Source organism: Brienomyrus brachyistius, chromosome 13, assembly GCF_023856365.1.
Source record: "Brienomyrus brachyistius isolate T26 chromosome 13, BBRACH_0.4, whole genome shotgun sequence".
NCBI classification, from domain to species: domain Eukaryota; kingdom Metazoa; phylum Chordata; class Actinopteri; order Osteoglossiformes; family Mormyridae; genus Brienomyrus; species Brienomyrus brachyistius.
Window position 1 is genome coordinate 4,171,905 of NC_064545.1, and position 20,875 is coordinate 4,192,779.

Below are 20,875 nucleotides of genomic sequence, written 5' to 3' on the forward strand. Positions count from 1 at the left end.
GTGGGCACACAGAATGGCATCCAGAGGGCGGTCTGTTCATTCAGCCTTACCTCTGGTGCCAGGGCCCACATCTCAATTTTAATCACACATAGACATTGAGGGTTCTGGGGAGGGGCCGAGCTAACACCAGCTGTTGGTCGGCAGGGGATGGTTAGCGCTATGCCCTTCACCTGTTTTAAAAGCACTTTAGAACAACACGCACCAACAACACATCTGAGCGGGCGAAGGGGGGCATGGGGTCTTTTCACACCCCCGTTCTCTGTTCGCCATTTGCAGCTGGGGGCTGAGAGGAAGAGCTGTGGCCCCGCCGCCACACTCCCTGCCGGTGGATGGGGCCCCCGACCGCTGGTGCGTTGGTGGTTCTCGATGTCCAGGGCTGGGTGCTTGGGTGGGTGCTGGCTCACCCTCGGCGGTTGCCTGGCGGGGTCTGGCCCTCGTGGCTCTGTCGGCCCTTGCTGGGGGTTGGGGGGGCCCTTGGATCTCTGGGCCCAGGGCCTGGTCTGTTCTGGTGGGGCCGGCCGCCGGCGGAGCTTGCGGGCTCACCGCCACGGCCCCCTGGGGCTCCTGCACTGTGGCTGCCGGATGGCCTCCCTCCGGAGCTCTCCTCTGCCCTTTTCTGGGTGAGGGATGCTATTCTCCTTGCGGTGGTCCTCCGGGGGCTCCCATGCCCTGGGGGGCCTCTGGATGTCTGGGGTCCGGGCCTCCTCCGTGTCTGCTTCATGTCCTGAGGGATGGGGCTGTGGCTCCCCACACACACTACTAGACATTTACATGGAGAAACCTTTTGAACACCGGCGCGCTCACAGATACAGGTGTGCACACAGGGGTACAAACAGGTTCTCACAGACACAAACAGGAGTACAAACAGGTTCTCACAGACACACGCAGGTGTACAAACAGGTTCTCACAGACACACGCAGGTGTACAAACAGGCTCTCACAGATACAAGCAGGTGTACAAACAGGTTCTCACAGATACACGCAGGTGTACAAACAGGTTGTCACAAACACACACTGTCTTTATCGGCTGTTGCTCCTTAACATGCTCATTGTGATTCGTACAGATGTTGGTTGTTGTTTTCTCTCATCAGCAGGTATTGAAGCAGATTATCTGTGGTTTTCTTTGTTCTTAATTGTTTTTCTCTTTTCCCTCCCTCCCTCTCTATTTACCTTCCTCTCCGTTTTCGTCCTTCTGTCCCCCTCTCTCTCCTTTCTCCCTCTCTTGAGGAAATAAATAAAACTAAATAGAAATAAAGTAGTCCTCCGCAGAGGGGGGGTGGTGGAGGGAATATATATATATATATATATATATATATATATATATATATATATAAAATATATATATAACCATTTATTTCCAGCTTGTCTGACTCATTCTGCTCCACGAAGGTCATCTCCTCTGCCAGCTTCCTCTAACACAGGGAGACCCTCTGCTTCTCTCTGATTGGTTCCCGCTTTCTACAGGAGGTCCAGTGCAGCTGAATGGTGATGATGGTGCAAATCAGATAAAACACACCAGTCCCAGCTTTCAGTACAGCATCCAGAACCTGCTCCCACCTGTCAGACATCAGTGTGTCTGTCAGTCACACGTATCACAATTAAACCTAAAGAACAGAAGAGTGAATCTATTCTGACTGAAGTAAAACCATCTTGATGATCAACAGCAGCACCGATAAGCCCAGTCCTACATGCAGAGCCAGCTGGACCAAAGAGCTGAATAAGAGGGTGGATTTGAACAGTAAAGTCTTACGTGCTTTATAGCAACACGGTACAGCCATCTGTACTACTGTATTACACAGGTTACATGTGAGGAACAGGAGACATTAACAAAGAGCATGAAAATAGCTAGAGATTATCACACAACATGTTACACTATTTTGTAAAAACAGGCCTGCAGTCGTTCCCCAGCAGCATAGGGCACAAGGCAAGGGCTCACCCTGGATGGGATGGGATCTCAAGTTTATTATTAATAAAATAAAATAAAAAATAATATCTTTTTCTCTTAAAATTAAAATGACAGTTTCCCATTACTGTGTGATCAGGTAAATGCTGCTAGCTGGATCCCCACACTACTGTAAATGCTGCTGAATGCTTACCTCAGTTTTTCATTATCCCCTCCTTCTTCATCATGTGCAGAGAAAAGGAGAGCAGTGGAAACAGGAGAAAGGATCGTTAATAAAAAGCAGTGCTCTGTTAGTCAATAAAGACTAAGAAAAGGTCACTCTTGAAACTGAAATATAAATTATGAAAGGTATTCTACAGAGAAAATGATTAGATGGAGAACAATGAATTAGTGTCATGACCAAAGTATTCACATCCCACGGCACTGATAGTGAACAGGTGAGATAAATGATTTTATTAACATATTATAATGTATTTATTGTAGCAGGGTGGCACGGTGGTGCAGTGGTTTGCAATGTCACCTCACACCTCTGGCACGTGTGCTCAAGTCTCTACCAGAGTTCTGTGTGTGTGGAGTTTGCATGTTCTCCCCGTGTCATTGTGGGGTTTCCTCCAGGTACTCTGATTTCCCCCCACAGTCCAAAAACATGCTGAGGCTAATTGGAGTTGTCAAATTGCCGGTAGGTGTGCTTGTGCGAGAGAATGGAGTGTGAGTGTGTCCTGCAATGGGTTGGCACCCTGTCATGGGACGTACCCTGCCTTGCGCCCATAGGGACCCTGAATTAGACAAGCAGTTTCAGACAATGGATGGATGCAGCACTGGAACAGATATTACAGAGTACAACTGTAACACTGGCCTACGCTGCAATGAAAAACCACCTACAGACATGTTAGTCAGTCTTCACACAATTAGACTGATCATAAACTAGAAGACACACATTCTATATTAGAGACACCAATTAGGCTGACTGTGTGTTTTTGGATTGTTGGAGGAAACCCACACAGCATGTAGAGAACATGCAAACTCCACACAGAAAGAGCAGAAGCCAGATTCAAACCCCTGAACATGGAGGTGTGAAGCAACAGCGCCACCTACTGGACCACCGTGCCACTATCATTGAAACAATAATCCCAATAAATAATTGTTTCACAACAGCTGATAAATATCCCCACAAAGAAGCACAAACCCCTTTGTGAGTGAAACTGCTGGGTTTCAAAAATAAAATAAAATTAGTATTTATCTATTTATATCCAAGCACAAAGGATTCACAGGCAGATTTAAATCAATTACTTACGTTTGACAGTTATATGAACTGGAATCTGCAGGTTTCCAGCAGCACACCAATGCCAGCCAGTGTCCTTCCTCTCCAGCCCACTCATTGTCACAATGAAGGTTTTATTTTCTGTTTCATCCCTGATCAGGACAGGCCTCCCATCCAAACTCGCTGATCTCTCTGATGCACAGGAACCCCCAATCTTACACCACATCCTATGTCTTTTGTTGTTTCCATAGTAACACTGACACTGTCTCCATCCACACCCGTCACCTCCTGTTTGTCCACTGACAGCCCTGGAGGACCTGAACACACAGGTAAAACACACAAAGATTTGCATAGCAATGAAATGTTTATGAATATCATCAGCTCATTACAACATGCATATGTAAATGTTTGCCCAATAAACTGATATTTTTTAACATATTACTTATCATATTTAACCTCATGAAGTCACCCAATTTAGCTGACACTGTTACTTCTTCCAAGTCTCGTTTATCATATTGAATTAAATTAAAATGCAGATTTTTTAAATATTAAAACATTTTTTCCTTCAGTGTTTGCGTTAATGTCCTTCCTTCTTGACTCAATGACATGTTACATACTGTGCATCTCATTGGCTACAGTCTGCAGTACAGACATCTTCCCATGAGTGACTGACAGATTAACCCGATCAAAGAGGCTCCACTGATCTTCACACCACACCAGTACCGATCAGAGTCCTCAGCTGTCAGATTGTTGATGGTCACAGTGAAGACTCGCTAGTCAGGATCATCTCTGACTCACACTTTACCCTCCGGTGGAGAGTCAGTGTGTACTATGGGAGTACATGACCTCACATGATACCCTCTGCACCAGTATTTCACATGAGTTTTATATCTGTCACCATAGAAACATGGGATTGTAACAGATCATCCTCTCTGTACACAGACCCATTTCACTGTGGACACACTGTCAGCACCTGTGGGAAAAATAATTAGCTGAACAAGGATTTTCCACATCATGACATCTCTAAGTGATGATGCTTGGCTTGTATAATACTTAGATTACGTCATGTGTAATTAACAGAACAGTGATGATGTATAAAAGGCAAAGACCATCATTTCACTATAATAACAAGGAAAACAAAACTAGTGTCTGATCTTGGGAAGGGCTTCAGCAGGATGTGGGATTGGGAATCTGAGCCTGGCAGTGTGTTCTAGGGTCTGAGAGGAAAACCAGGACCTTAAATCCCTAGTAAAAGGCCTAGATGAGGTGAATGAATGGGCTTGTCACTGTGTGGGATGGCCACACCCCTTCAGTACTATGACCTTACTTGTAAACATATCCAGTCCTGTGATACAGGCCCTCTCCTATTCCGTCTATACATGCTTCCTTTGGACTCTATTTGTGAATGTTATTATGTAAAATATCATTGCTATGCCAGTGATATGCAGCTCTATCTGCCATTAAAACCTGGATACTGCTGCTCTCTGATGGCCCTTTCTAACTGTCGGGAGGACATTAAGAACATGACAGCAATGACCTTCTTCTAGATTAATGAAAACAAGACAGAGGTAATGAGTTTTGGTCACTCAGGGTCTGTTCATGATCTCAGAGAACAATTAGGGCCTCATTCAGAAAACTTCCGGTCACATACTAAAAATCTTGGTTTCATCTTTGATTCATCATTGAGTCTGATAAACAAATAAATGCTGTTGTGAAGGGGTGTTTCTGTCAGCTCCATAGCCAGGCTTAAATCACACCTTTCAGCCAAAGACCTGGAGACAGTTACTCCTGCTTTTATCTTATCCCTATTGAATTACTAAAATTATATATATTATGTAACTTTGTCCAGTGTCTCTGGTTGTATTACGTATTTCATGGTTTTATTGTAGCTTTTCTATTTACAGCATTTTGGCACAACATGTATTGTTTGTTAATGTGCTTTTTAAACACAAATCACTTGACATGACATACAAAAAGCATTTCAATGTATGTTAGTTCAGCCATCTATCTTGCACATTCTTATTAAGTACAGGGTCAGTACAAGAAAGGGAGCGTGGAGCTGATCTGAGGCAGAACAGGGCTCAAGGCAGGGGAACACCCAGGACAGGATGCCAGTCTGTCACAGGGCAAACACTCACACACAGTCACTATGGGTACTTTTAGAGGCACCAATTCACCTGAACCACGTGTATTTGGACTGCGGGAGGAAACCAGAGAACTGAGAGGAATCCAACGTGGATACAGGGAGACCATGCAAACTGCCCATGTAACACCCTGAATAAAGGGGAAATGTAAATAAACACATCCAGGCACGACGCTTCCTCCGTGGTAGCATTACTGAGAATGAGGCATCGCGCTGAAAGTTTCCCCTTTCCGGCCTCCGCAGACATAATTAATCAACCCGTTGTGAGCTGAAAGGCTCAACAGGTAAACCGCAAGTTAAATATGGATGTAAAGGCAGGTATCATTTTTTTTCTTTAAAAGCTTTTAACCCCGTCAGCCCATTTTTAACGTTTTAACTTTTCTCAGAGCTTTGGCATTTTAACCTTTTTTAAATAAGGCTTTGTTTTTATCAGACATTTTATATTTGTAATTATGAATTTATTAATGTATTAATAAATGAATTCTGCTTTCCTCAATGACTGTTTTATTTTTTCAAAACTACTGTGATACAGCTTTCAAATAAAAATTAATCTATCACACCCACAGAGAGCTGGGCCGGATATCGAAACCACAAGCCCAGCTAGAGGTTAACTTGCTCTCCAAACCTGCTGCAGAGTGAAAGGCAACCAGGTCTAGTCTCAACCCCTGAGGCTGATCGTGACCGCCGATCTGGACCCCCTTGCCTTCTCACTGTGGATCTTCAATTCCACGTCACTCATCCCCCTCCCTCTGAGCCTCAACACCTACATCTAGCAGAAAACAGCAGTATTACCATTATTTTGCAATTATTATACTTTTAACATCACATCTGTCTGTGACAGACAGTTTGACCCAAGACCAAGCTACGCCCTGCCCTTAGTACCCCAGTTGACATCCCTGGTGGATCATTTCATCCTATGCCTATGCAAGGAGGGACGTGATGATGAAACTCCTCCATCTGTTACCAAAGAACAAGGGATAAGTTCTTTTCCTAACTTCGCTGGGTGTTTCACTGTGGGAGATAGACGGCTCCCAGAATGCACTGCTGTATCCCGAATCAGGAAACTATAAACACCCAAAAGTTGATTCTTACACCAGTTCTGAGGGGTTATGTCGTGGCTTTTCTCCTTCCCCGCCAAATCAGAAGTCAGAGGGCCGCTTGTGTAGTATCCAGAATTCAGTCTTTATTGCAACAATGAAGTTACAACCAAGGCTGGACACGTAAAGTGTGTCCAGTACTGTTTTACACCAAGTTCTTATCATTCTCATTCTCTTCTTATCTCGTCACTTAAGCATCATCATTCCTTCATCCATTCACAATCATTGTTTTTTCCCTTAATCCACACCCCTAGGTGATAAGTTTGTCCATCATTTCTTTTACCGTTTGGTCTCTCGGCTGAACATAATGGTGGCGCGAGCAGCTCCACTTGGTTTTTTAAAAATGCTCAGCCGTGAACTTCTGGTGAACTCAGGCGAATCCCTTCCTTCAGTAGTAAACCTTGGCAGTTTCAGCCTGTTACACATTGTCTAACTAGAAGGTTGATAATATATTTGTCCTTTAACATAGTGATAACATATACGCTAATAAAAGTGAATATTCATAGATTCAGGACTAACAAAGTAACATAAACTGAAACTCAGACTAACAAAAGGTGCAAATACATACTCAGTTGATTACATTGTGTTGATTATATTATAATGTTTACATTGTAAACATAATATCATGGATATTTGGCATACTTTTTAATAATATTATAATACTTGTATTCTACGTTATATAGTGCTAAATAATATTCCATATATTTCCCCCACACACAATCCTGTCCATCCAGCCCAGGAGGGAGGGCAAAAACCCTATCACCCAGGGAAATTCCACTCCCAGCCCGCCACAGGCGCGCCCCCCCCCCCCTTCGGGGTCCATGGCAGGCATGGCTCACAAACTACTAACACTGAGAATCAACCAACAGCAGCACAGGGGGTACATCAGGAAGGGAGGGGAGGATCACCATAAAATGACCTCCCATGAATATATTGCATGTATAGCAGGACTACAAAATCTATTACAAACTCAATACAAAAACAGATATATCTAATACAAAGATAAGTAAAAGGTTAACTAATAACATTGCATACTACTATAACGGACAGTCTGTCATAATCAGAAAATCCCAGATGTCATGGGAGGCAGGCATGCTGCAGGTCTCCCGCCCGGAGTATTCACACACGGTACGGCCGAACTTCAGCTATGGGCAGGACTGCATCCAAGGTGTCTATGTCGCCATCCGTTTCCGTGTTGGTCCAGGAGGATGCCGCTCCAAACGGTCCTCCCACCACTCTAGACATTGCAGCTATAGTCGTCTGCCGGGACAGTGCTCTCCCCACTAGGGAGCGAACAAGAGGAACTACACAACAAAAGATTAGTAGCAGAGCAAAAATGAGCACAGCACCCACATAGAGTGCTTTCATAAGGGCTTGCTGCCAATTTCCCCACATATCATACCACCAGTCAAACAACCCATCATGTTGTCCTGCATTACTTGCCATCTCATCCTGTAACCCCGGCAACTTTCTCATAGCCTCAGTAAAGGAACCATCCGGGGCTGTATTATTAAAAATAAACGTACAGCACTGATCCCCGAACAGCACACACACTCCCCCTTTTTCTGCCAGGAGCCAATCCAGGGCTATCCTGTTCTGCCAGGCCATCAGACTGGTGGCCTGAAGCTGCTCCCCCAGAGATGCGAGTGCCTCCTGAGTATAGTTGGTAAACCTCTGCTGATTATAGTACAAATAATTTCTCCATTCCACATTTTTGTTAATAGTAGGCCAAATCAATATCGATTCGAAACCAGCAGCTATCTCACTTCTCACCTTATATTTCTCTGGAATGCCCCTTGGCTGGCCAATTGCATCTATATATACATTGGGATGATTCTCGTAATTTGCAACAAATCTGCGGGACCTAGACGGTCGTCTTCTAGAATATATATCCACCTTGCTGACTAACATTATCCTAGCGCAGAGGCCTCCCCAATTATAGGGAAGAGTAGGCCTCAATCCGCCCTCCTTACCACACAGCCACCACACATCTGCCAGGGGCACACTCTGGTTTTCTAGCGCATCCAGCAGAACACGTGATAGTTCTCCGTTCTGTAATCAGGGACCTTTCACATTCCAAACAGTTCCACATATTCCCCAGAAGATGCCTACCTCCTCTGGCCTATCATTTGTAAAACACTCATAAATAAGTCCCTTGAAAAAACTCAATTTGTTCGCCATAATATCTTGCTGTCCCCCTTCCCAGGGCTTAAACTGCCCACAATGCTTTTCCATCCTGTACGCATATTTAGAATTTCCCTGATATATCAGACACTGATATGGGCAGTATGGTATGCGCTCTGACTGGTTAGATATGGGTCTGCAGTCTTTCTCAGGGGCCTGCCCCTCCTGACACAGACTCTTCCAGAATCTTATAATCCTTTCCATTTCCCATTCTTCACACTGTTTATTAGTGTATGGGAATGGGACTACTCTAACTGAAGGGTCAGGACCTGCACACAACACACAACCCTCCTGCCCTAATGAAGCGGCGGTATACTATTATACCACCAAAGCCTATTTATACCACCAATTTCCAAGCATACGTTTTGCTAACCCATCCAGGTCTACTTCATCCTGGGTATATTCTACAATTTGCTCACTCTCCTCACACCCATATCTCCTCCCTATCTCTCCGCTTTCGCTCATTGTTATCTGAGAGGTTATTCAGCATAAAAGGACAAGGCTGAATCAGTGAAGTCAATTGTTCTGAACTCACCTGACCTGTGGTCCTGCTGTGCCCCCAGACCTGAAGGGCCGGATATATCATTAGCATCACCAATATCATCGCTGTCAGCCCTACCAGAACCCACAGCTTCGTGTCCTGTCTGGAGTGGCTGGTCTGCTTGCGACGCTCCCTCTTGACCCTCAGTCTGCTCTGAACCTGAAACTGGCTCCTCTCCAAGCTGTGGAGCTCTTCTGGGAGCTCCATCAGGGCCATCTGAGTCAAGGGCAGCTGCATCCTCTGTGTCGTTTTCAGTGACTATCTGCCTTTCGTGCAGTACTCTAGTGCAGTGGCTCATTTTCGTGGTGGCGCAAATCTTATTCAGTTTCTGCTTAAGTGTGCCATTCACTCTCTCCACCATGCCCTGCGACTGAGGGTGATACACACATCCCAACCTTTGTTTTATTCTCAGCTGTTGAACCACTAACTTAGTAACTTTCCCCACAAATGCAGCTCCATTATCAGAGCTGATTTCAGTTGGTATCCCAAACCTCAGAATCACCTCTCTGATCAGGAATTTCACCACTGTCATCGCCTCCATGTCCTTGGACGGTATTGCCTCCACCCGTCTGCTGAACCTGTCCACAATCACACATATATCGCTTTCCATATGCTGTTTTTCCCATGTCCACATAGTCCATCACCAAGTGTCTGAACGGTCCCTCCGGCACTGGAATGTGCCCTACTGGGGCTGTGATTGCTTTGCGTACATTGTTCTTAATGCACACCTCACATTCTGACAACCTTGTATCCACCATTGCTTGCAGCTGTGGTGCCCAGAAACCTTGCGGTGTAAAAACACCTTCCCCCTTGTGCAATGGTCAAGACCATGCGCATCCGTTATCAAAATGTTCACCAAAGACAGAGGTGCGGCCAAAAGCCCCTCATGGTTGCTATACAGACCATTAGCATCCTTAGAGGCCCCCCTTTTTAGCCACACTGAGGCCTCATAGGGGCCCGCACGCTCCTGCAGGGCCACCAGATCAGAAACAGTAAGGTCCAGCCCTATAGTCACCATAGGCAAAAGATGAGCAGTCCTGACCTGTGCAGCCGCCCTGGCTGCCGCATCAGAGGCCGCATTGCCTTGAATAACAAAATCACGACCTTTGCGGTGGGCCTGACACTAAACAATAGCCAAACGCTTGGGACGCATCATTGCGTGTAGCAACTCCAAAATCTGATTATAATGCTGAATGGGGGAGCCGTCAATTTTGCGAAACCCTCTTTGCTTCCAGACTGCTCCAAACAGATGGCATACATCGTGTGCGTATGCAGAGTCTGTGTAGATTGTAACCGTCTTATGTTGTCCTCGCCGGCACGCTGCAGTCAAAGCCTTTATCTCCACTAATTGAGCGGAACACGGTTGTGCCACTGGCTCTGAAACGAGAGTGTGAAAATCATCACCCTGTGCCTGAACTACAGCAAACCCAGCCTTCAAGGCATCCCCATCTCTCCAACATGAGCCATCCACAAACAAAACCATCTCGCTATTTTCAGTGGGAGAGCTCTCCAAGTCTGGTCTCAGTTTAGTGTAAACCAAAGACTCTGCCACACACTCATGTGGCTGCCCTTATCCTCCAGGGGAATGCTGTCTGCAGGGTTCACTGTAGTGCAGCGCTTTATTGTCACATCCGGGTAAGAGAGAAATGCAAAGTACGCTAACTGCCTTGCTGGGGTCAACACACATTTGCCTTTGTCAATAAGGTCCACCACCTTATGTGAAGTATAAATTGTCACTGGATAACCCGTTGTGATGGCAGTGGCCTTTTCATAGCCTAAATAGGCAGCCACCACTGCCTGGAAACAGGGTGGGTATCCCTGAGCCACATTGTCCAGCTTCATGCTATAGTATGCCAATGGCTGCTTCCGTCTGCCAGGACACAAGTCCTGAGTGAGCAGGGCTGTCCCAAAGCCGTCCTTCCTGTTCCCGACATACAGATAAAACGGCTTGGTGTAGACTGGGAGGCCCAGAGCAGGTGCATTCTGGTGCTTCTGCTTGATAGATTCAAATGCTACCGAGTTCAAATTAAGGGGGCCTTCAAATTAGTGTGGCCCTCCTCCTTTATCAGTGCCCACTACGGTGCCACCTTCACAGCACAGTCCTCAATCCAGTCCACGCTGAATCCTGTCGTCCCTAAAAAATGTCAGCATCTGTGACACAGTCATGGGTTTCGGAGCCTTAGTGATTCCTTTTAGCTGTTCTGCTGCTATAGCTTTCCTCCCGTGGCTGATCTCACGCCCCAAGTACGTAACCTGCTCTTGGCAGTACTGCAACTTGGCCTTGGACACCTTATGGCCCCCTTTTGCCAAGACCTTCAGCAACTGCACTGAGTCCTGGTGGCAGTCTGCCAGCGTTTCCGCACACAACAATAGATACTCCACACACTGTATCACTGTACTTTTTAAATTCAGTCTAAGTCTGCCTTAAGCACCTGATTAAAAACATGCGGCGAATGCTTAAATCCCTGTGGCATCCTCGTGTAGGTATACTGCTGACCCGAATAGGTGAAAGCAAACGGAAACTGTGACTGTTCTGCAAGGGGCACACTGAAAACGCTGAACACAAATCCACAACTGTAAACCATTTTGCAATGGGGGCGCGCATTTGTCAACAGTGTGTGGATTGGGAACTTCTGCTGTCTGATCCTCCACTACCTCATTTACTGCACGCAAATCATGTACCAGCCTCCACTTTTCACCTCCTGCCTTTGGCACAGGCAAGAGGGGGGTGTTGCAGCAGCTAATGGTAGGCACCAACACCCCTGCATCCAGTGATCCCTCTATCGTTTCCCTTATACCTTCCTTGGCCTCAGGTTTCAAGGGGTACTGGTTTTTCCAGGGTGGTGTGCACCCTGGCTTAAGATAAATTTCCAGTGGGCTAGCTGAATTTACTAGACCTACATCTGTATCATGAGCAGTCCACACCTCCTCAGGCACTTCTCTTTCCATTTCCTGCCAACATTCCTCTGTACTTTCTTTTGAATCACACAAAACTCCTATCATGCTCCACAGCCACGAATCTCTGTTGTCTAACTTCAAATCACCTACAACCTTTGCACTCCACTGAATCCTTAACATCTTCTCTCCTGCCGCTGCCTGCACACCTTCACGCACCGTCGGCACCCAAACCACCTGCTTTGCTCGCCGCATCATTTCTCCCAGATCCAGCATGGACTGATTAAAAGCCATCGCTATGAGAATATGTTCTTTATGGCCCAGTTCAAAATAATGTCAGCTGCAGAAATATGGAGCACATGTAATTTACCTGTATTTTAGACGGCAGACGAGGGGCTGGGTGACGTCGTGGCTGGACGACTTGTGTAGCTTCTTATCTGTGCATTCTGGGCAGCGTGCTAACTTCTGATTACTTTTGGCATTTGGTTCGATGTTACGTCATTTCCAGGTGTGTCGGTGCCCAGTATGAAGCTAATCGCCGCATTATAGGTATGAAAAGACAGAATAGCAAAAAAGTGAGAAAAAATTATACCTAGAGGACCACTAGAGGGAGCTCACACATTCTGTCGTACTTGCCACAGTAACAACAGTGATGTATAGGAACAGAGTTAGAAGACAGTAATTTATATATAAAGAATGCAGATTCATTAATCTAATTGGGTGGGCCCAGCTGTCAATACCACCCAGACTTATCCATAGCTCCGCCTCTGCGTCAGTCCATCTACCAAACTGGACAGCAAATTTACAACCGTTCTGTTTCAGTGGTTATATTTAAGGAATGTCACATTAGTAAATTCACACTTTACATGAACATCTGAAATGGGCAGAGACAAAATCGGCAGTACAGGCAGACCGATTTCTTTGAAACTCCTTTTTCCTTCAGCACCCTCTTACTGCAAAACCTCAATCCAAAGTAGTCCATGTTGTTCATCTCTGTGTAACTGTGGTCCATTAAAAGAAGGTGATGCTGCCTGAACCACCAGCCAAGGCTGGAAGGAAAGGGAGGAACACTAGTAAAATGAAGGAAGAAAAGCAGCCCACCCTATCTCATGGTCACGGATACAAAAGTCAGGGAGTGTTATGAAGAAGACACCACACTTAAGACCATTGGTTTTATGCAGTGAATTACACCAGAGAGAGCTTTTGCATTTCAGCTGTGTTACGTAACATTCCTCAGCCTTCAGATTTTTCCACAGATTGCAGGACATAATTTAGGGTGCCAAACAAAACAGCGGAACTGCAGTTGTCAGGTTTCCCGGGTAGCGACGGGCAGGTAAGTGGGCAGGAGACAGGGAAAGACAAGGCAGGCAGGTGGAATACAGGGAAAACTGGGGATTTATTAAGGGAAAGAAGGCTACGGGCAGGACAGATCAACGGTAGTAACATCAATGACGGACAAATTTGTTTAATTCATTTTAATCCAAAAGTATACAACAACTAAATAAATCAACAATAATAAAACCATTCCGACAGCTGCTAGTTTTTATTATGTATCAGACTATTGCTTGCCTTCGGCATTCCTGGTGTAATTACCTGCATAAATGTTTGACAGGAAATCTAATGAGTTTCCTTTTCCTCAGAGACAAATAGCGCCGAGTCTGTGCCGTCAAGCTGCTTGTGTGACCAAATAAAGCTTCAGACATAACTTGTTATCTGTGAGTAAACCTTACCTCTATCACTTCAGTATTAATAAAGGTTTATAAACAGGACTCTACGGCGATCTGTCACTTTGAATTCCAGTGGTTTTTATAAGGCAACCTATATTGTCACACCCTGCCAGTCCTGTCCTCGTGTGTGCCACGGCCCCTCGTTAACCTCGTGTGGAATCCCCTTGTCATCAGCTGTTGTGAGTTGGTTTTCATTAGTTCTGTGTATTTAAGTCCACGTCAGAGTTTGTTTCACTAGTCCTGTCATTGCATTATTATGACTATTCTGTCCCGTATGCCTCTCTGTGTGCCCATTAAAACTCTTACCTTGTGCCTCTAATAAATACCCACGGCTTCCTGTCTGTTACAAAGTTTTCGATCCAAGCTGCTACAGTTCCGAAAATCCGTGCAGCTCTGAGCTTAAGCAAGAGCCATTTGTGGGGGACAACATCAAAGACCTCCTGGAAAGCTAAGTAGATGACATCATAGGCCTTTTTGTGATCAATTTCTCTTGTAGCTCCCTCAAAGAACTCCAACAGATTAGTCAAACAGAACCTTCATCACCTGAATCCATGTTGGTTATCCCTCAGAATGTTACTTACCATTTTCACTTGGATTATAGCTTCCATTATTTTTTCCAGTTAAACTGATTGGCCTATAGTTTGCTGGATTACTTCGATCCCCTTTTTTGAATATGGGTGTTATATTAGCATGCTTCCAATCAGAAGGTACCACACCAGCAGATAAGGATTTCTGGAATAATAAAGTTAAAGGTCGGCTAATAATATTCCTCATCTCCTTTAAAACTGCAGGCAAGATGCCATCTATTTATTTTGAGCTTAGCTAGGCTTAGTACCACATCAGCCTCAGTTATACATATATTGGTCATAGACGACATTTGTTGGGGAATGAGGGGTTCAGATATGACCTTTCCATCAGTGAAAATCCCCTGCAACTCATGCAAGAAAGTCTGAAAAAAGTGAAATGTCTGTTCTGTCTTTACAACCCACACTGGTTTCCAATTTTTGTGCATAGCTCAGCAAGAGTACTGCTGTATCCTGAAAGAAGAGTTGTATACCATGCAGAAGATGGAGGAGAGAAGGGAGAGGGTCTTGGCAAAGGTTATTTGGGTGTTTTAGTACGAGAGGGGGATATAGGGCTGTCGGAACAAACAGGTACGCTTCGGTCTCTTCAGGAATATTAAAAGTATGAAATATAAAGCGAGACAAAATCATGAAATCTTATAAGCAATAGTAAGTAGTCCCTTTAATGATTACAAAATTATGGAATATCAGACAAAATTACGAAATATCATAAGCATTGCTAAGTAGTCCTGTCATGAAGAGTGAAGACGACTGTTGGTGTCGGGAGTGGTGGGCGGCGAGTGCCACCTTGCGGACCGCGTAGGAACTGTAGTTTTGAGTTTTAGCACCCTGCTTGTTCAGTCCAAGAGCCGTACGTTTGTATTTGGTTAACGTTTGCTCCCTTAACTGTAATCCTTTATTATGTTTATGATTTAAGTTCTGCATGTTTAAATACCTTATTTATGAAGGATGGCATAACATTGTGTTCTTAGTGCAGTTAGCACAATAGCTCTGCAGCCGACTTAGCATGGGCTAACTCATTTAAATATTGTTTAAATATAAAAGGCTGTTAATTTATTATTCAGGAACGAGATAATTGCTGTTATTTGGCGGTGTGTGATGTTTACCGGGAGTTCAATTTGGTTGTTGCAGAACCACACGTATATTCCCACGAAAGCAAGTTGCTGTTGTTAATAAAGGCTGGTGGAACGACGGACTGATGCATTCTGACCGATGCACACTCAGGGCTCTTAACGCCATAAGCAAGCAACATTAATAGGCGGCACCTCCTTCTTCACAAGTCCCTCTAATGATTAAAATGCATCAGCAGCTGCAAAGCTATTCACAATCGGACGTGCCATCATCACCCACCTTCACACACGGACTGGGGAGCCCCTTTCAGTCCTGGCAGGAGCCCAACACTGAGTCCTGATAAGTGCCAGGCGATGCACGCTCTATCCCACGGCTAAGCTCCGGTTAGTACTGAGTTCTCCCCCTTCCTTTAGGCCACTTTAAAAAAAATTGGTTCTTGTCCCCTCCCGACCCGCCGAAATGCCTCCGATCCGAATTTTTTTAAATTTTTTATTTCGTAAAAATCGCATGGAAAACGCCCAAGAATGACGAAATTTGAATTTCCCGTGCATTCCACATCGACGATTGTCAATTCGGAACCACTCGGGAACCCTCGGCGCAGATGCCGTTTTCCAGCCATTTTGTTTACACTTACTTTGAGTGGGGAAATTCTCGGATGTTTTCAAGAGGGTCCAGCTGCAGAAGACGGTAGAGTGGAGCTCCACAGGAAATATGTCATCTCCACAGGAAACACGTGATCTTTAAGAACGTAAAGTGGGGCTAATCTTTACGACGTAAAGTGGGGGTCCACAGGAAACACGCGATCTACACTGTGTTTGTACCAAGAGAGAGTCTGGACTAAGTCTTCGAACCTGAAGTAAGTTAAGCGACGCGACAAACATATAAAAATAATATCGTGTGCACACAATATTTGAGTCTAACGTTATGTTGCTTGACGAGCTGTTTTAGCACTTGTCATATAGAGCTGGCTTTCCATGAAAACGTTTAATGTTTACTTTAAAAAAAATGTATTTTTGCTCGTTTTGCTGCAAAGTCTTATTAACCATCTGACAGTTACGTGTATTTAGTTAGAAGCCGTAGGCGCAGTAATCCTTACACTTTGTATTGTGTTTTCTGATATTACAGTTGCCATTACATTAAAAGGAACATTGTTTTATAAACCAAATTGTAAACATGGATCCCCGTTTAAAAGCCGCTTTGCTTTTTCAAGGTATGTTGCATCCGATTTCATGCGCAGTGAGTTTGTTGATTTTTACTACATATTTTCGATAATCTTTATAACAAATTCTTTTAATAATTTCACCAGCATGACAAGTAGATAGTAATAAGCATTGTTTTTAATAAACATCGTTTGTTGATCTCTGTGGTTTGTCTCAGGTTTTCAGTTTATTTTAGAGGCTTTTAATATTTTACTTAGACCTTTTTCATATGCATGCTATCAGTATGGAATAAATTGCTTAAATATAATTTCATTCAGTTGATTTATACTAGTATATTTTTGCTTACAGACAAAATTATACGGCGGTGCACACTACCATGCCGGGACAAGGTACATTGTCACCCGGACTTGGCTTCCTCCCTACAACTGTGAGCCACTTCAATCCCTTTCTGTAAGTACAAATTTTCCTGGGTGATTATTATTTAGAACTAGTGTAAGAGTACTTCATGTAAAATATTGATCTCCATTTCAGAATGATGCAGAGAGGAAGGACATTATTGTGTTCCCACTATGGACTCCTGGGCATTTTTAGCTTTGTGTATGTAGGAGCACATCAATACCATACAATACACTTAACCGAATAAAAGCCCAAAAGTCTGAGGATGTTAGGATTTTAAGATTTTATTGTAATTGTGTCAGTTACATCTTGGTACAGCTTTAATTTACACATTTTAAGCCATGGGCAACTACTGTGAATCATTGACTGACTGTTATTGCAATGGCATTGCTTAACACCTTGAGTAACTGTCTCTTAGGTGATGAAGCCAGGTATAAAAGAAATGTTCTTTCTCGACTCATGATGTGCTAAGAAAAGGACATGATTTGGTGGCCACCAATATGTGTCACTCTTGAGGTCAATTTTCTGTTTATGTTAGTGTGCAGGAACCTGTTCAGTGTTCCAGGTTAAGTACATTTTAGATCACGTTCTGATCTATTTTGTGTTCAGCATGTCTTCAGTTTATTCAGTGAATTCACATGCTTACTTGACAGACCTATACTGTGGAGTACAGCCTTTTGATTAAAAGGTGATACATCAGATGTTAAATCAGATATTTAAATAATAGTATTAAAATACCTAGAAGATGAGTTCTGACAGTAGAATTGGTTTATCCGATATAGTTACCAAATTATGTCATTAAATTGTCGTTATAATTGGGCAGTGCAGTTCAGTCTGAATAAATGTGTCAGCTAAATGCTGTAAATGTTAAAATATGATGAAACAGAAATTACAGAACTTCTGTAGAGGTTGATCAAGACTAAGCATATGAATGTACTTTCGGGTCAGTCCATGCCAAATCAACCAGGGGCTCCATGGGCATCATTCCTGATTTTGATGAAAACTTGGTATGTAAAATTTGATCCTTATAGAGAACACTGAAAATTCCCCAAGTTTTATTGAAAAATTCTGATGCAGTCCAAAGTTATGGCCCTTTCAAATTTGGGTGCCACGCCCCTTTTTTGCACTCGCGAATCACGCATGTAATTTGTAAGGGTTTTCAAGAGACCATATGTTCGCTTCTAAGCATGCTAGAGAGCTGAAAATTGCTCTCCTGGTATACTTTTCCCTGCTCTTTCAGAATCTGGCATTAAAATTAAGCTCACGGGAAGCACTTCAAAGCTATGGACTTGCAAAAATCAGTTTTTGGTTCACATCTGAATTTTTCAATAAAACTTGGGGAATTTTCAGTGTTCTCTATAAGGATCAAAATACCAAGTTTTCATCAAAATCAGGAATGATGCGCATGGAACTTTTCTGGACATTGGTTGATTTGGCACGGACTGACCCTTTCACATTTTGCTAATTGTGTACAGGCTGTGTTTTTAAGCCTGTTTATAAAGAGCATGCTGCTGCAGCATTAACAGTTAACAGTTGTTAACAATTAATTCTTTTTTTGTACTAGCAGTAATTTCTGTATGTTATATCTTAAAATAACAGGAAGCTTGCAGAGAATATCAGTCCAGGGGAGTGGTCTGAAATGAATGGCTTTGAGTTGGAGCATGTGATCATGTGTGTGATTATATAGAGATTTTCTAATACAGGTATATTGATGAAATGTGATTAAAGAGTGTTTTATCCCATTGTGATAATAAAGGGGTTTCCAAGACAAGACTTTGAGGTTGACTGTGGCATCTACATGTTGATGGTAAGATTCGTCATTCAGATATTTTTGGACTGTCAAGATGCTTTTGAGAATAAGTCATGAACATTGACATTTATTTTTTAATTGACAGTCTACTTTATATGTGGTGCTGGATGCTCCCTTTTATTACACCATAGTAAGTAGCTCTTTTTAGAGAGCAATAAAGTATGTGTGCAAAGAAGTCACTAAATGACACTAAATTGATTTTTAATAGTTAGACATGCCGAAATTGCGGAAATGGTGGTGCCTGCTGCTAATGGAAAACTTTGATCTCCGAAGGTCAGTGTGTGTGTATCTGTTAAGTTTGACTGAAAAATGAAATTAAAGACACATTATTAATATCAGTATTTCTCCATTATAAGTTATGGGAAGGTATTTGCACACTGGACAAAGGAATCAGAGGCTGTGCTGAGAGGTGAACATGCACCTGTATTCAGACTAAGAAAGCGCAAATCTGTGGAACTTAGCCTGGTCAGTGCACACTTTAAACCTTACTTTTAGCAGTAAATTGTTTTACTTCTGAAAAAGTGTTATAATAATGTTTCTTCCTATGCTTCTGACAGAAACCAGCAGAAGGGATGTGCTGGATGGAGACAACATAGAATCCAAGGAGCCATTCCTCTTTGGTTTTCAGGTCCAAGAGGACATGGAATTATTTTTACAGGCCTGTGTTGACCAGCGGGGCCTTCGGGTTAATGCTGTCTGTTATAAGAATGATTAAATTACTGGCACATGAGTGTGTTGATTATTATTTTTTTTATTTCATCCTGTTTGTTGTTGCCTTCTAAATAAATTTAACAGTTTATTAAATATAATTATTACATGTCGATCATCATTTATACAACTAGTGTATGTATGTGTGTGTGTGTATATATATATATATATATATATATATATATATATAATTTTCTATATATATGTGTATGTTTATAACACTTAAGATATCTTATGACTTTATATGTATATATATGCCCGGCTTGTCCGATCCTCGTGTGTGCCACGCCCCCTGATTATGCTTCCCTGATCTTGCCCAGCTGTGTCCGATTATATATTCGCCCAGTCCTGTCTATTTCAGTCCATGTCTTGCCTTAGTTCATTGTCCGTCATTGATGTTACTGATGTTTGTTGATGTCAGTGCCTGCGTTTTGCCCCCTTTGGTCCTGCCCGTCAATAAATCCCCGTTTTTCCCCGTATTCCGCCTGCCTGCTTCCTGCCCACTCGCCTGCCCGTGCGATCACCCGCTTCACCTACGATCGCAACCACCGATCTTGACATACATATACACATATATAAACTTTTCTATAATGAACAAAAACATGTGTTTATTCGCCAGAATTTTACAACTGACGTTCTACTGTAACAGAGTGGAGATCGCGTGTTTCCAGTGGAGCTCCACTTTACATCGTAAAGATTAGCCCCACTTTGCGTTATTAAAGATCACGTGTTTCCTGTGGAGCTGACATATTTCCTGTGGAGCTCCACTCTACAGTCGTCTGCAGCTGGACCCTTCTCGATGTTTTAGGTCTTTTTCTCCATGCCATGGCCTTTGTGGTGGCCAGTATCGCCAAGGAAGGGAGAGGGGTGCTCCTGAAGGACTGGTACGGTGTGAAGATCGTTTTAGTGTGTATATATTCAGACTTTCTCAAAGACTTTTGAAGGAATAGTTCATGGACAGTGTGTTTGAATAGAACAGGGTTTCGTGATGTGATTTGGGCAAGTGCAGTTAAATTCATATAGTCTTGAAAATACTAGCTTCAATCTAGTTTTCTCAAAATTGTGTAATCCTAGTCTTGGAATGGTTTCATGAACCTAAATTTGTCTCTACCTGAGATGGGCTGGTGCAAAGATTTAAATCTGGGGAAGTGATGTGGTACTTATGTTCTTAAGTACTTGTTTGTAGAGTTGCAATTCCTTGTTCAACCATTCAGGTTCCTGTATTTTGTAAATTCCTCGTGTTTTAACATGTTTTAATACACTTTCTTTCTAGATATATATTTTAAAATCTTGGTTGTTCATTTAAATGGGAATGACAAACAGAATATTGGTTTCAAATAGTATAATTTTTATATTCACGAATGAAACATCAGCATAAAGTATCCAAATCCATAGT

The 20,875-nt window shown here is 43.3% G+C and overlaps 1 protein-coding gene and 1 long non-coding RNA gene across 4 annotated transcripts in view; both read left to right on the top strand.

Moving 5' to 3' along the window:
• Positions 1 to 20,875, top strand: part of LOC125705995 (uncharacterized) — a 246,424-nt gene that overhangs the window by 103,814 nt on the left and 121,735 nt on the right. The window lies entirely within an intron of this gene.
• LOC125705997 (uncharacterized) lies at positions 16,042 to 19,613 on the top strand. Of its 3 annotated transcripts, XR_007381819.1 has the most exons (6): positions 16,042 to 16,261; positions 16,531 to 16,615; positions 16,914 to 18,768; positions 18,980 to 19,044; positions 19,128 to 19,236; positions 19,329 to 19,613. It is a non-coding gene; the product is annotated as an uncharacterized LOC125705997 (long non-coding RNA). The 3 variants fall into 3 exon arrangements; XR_007381818.1 differs by having other exon boundaries at positions 18,980 to 19,236; XR_007381820.1 differs by lacking the exon at positions 16,531 to 16,615 and adding an exon at positions 16,616 to 16,641 and having other exon boundaries at positions 18,980 to 19,236.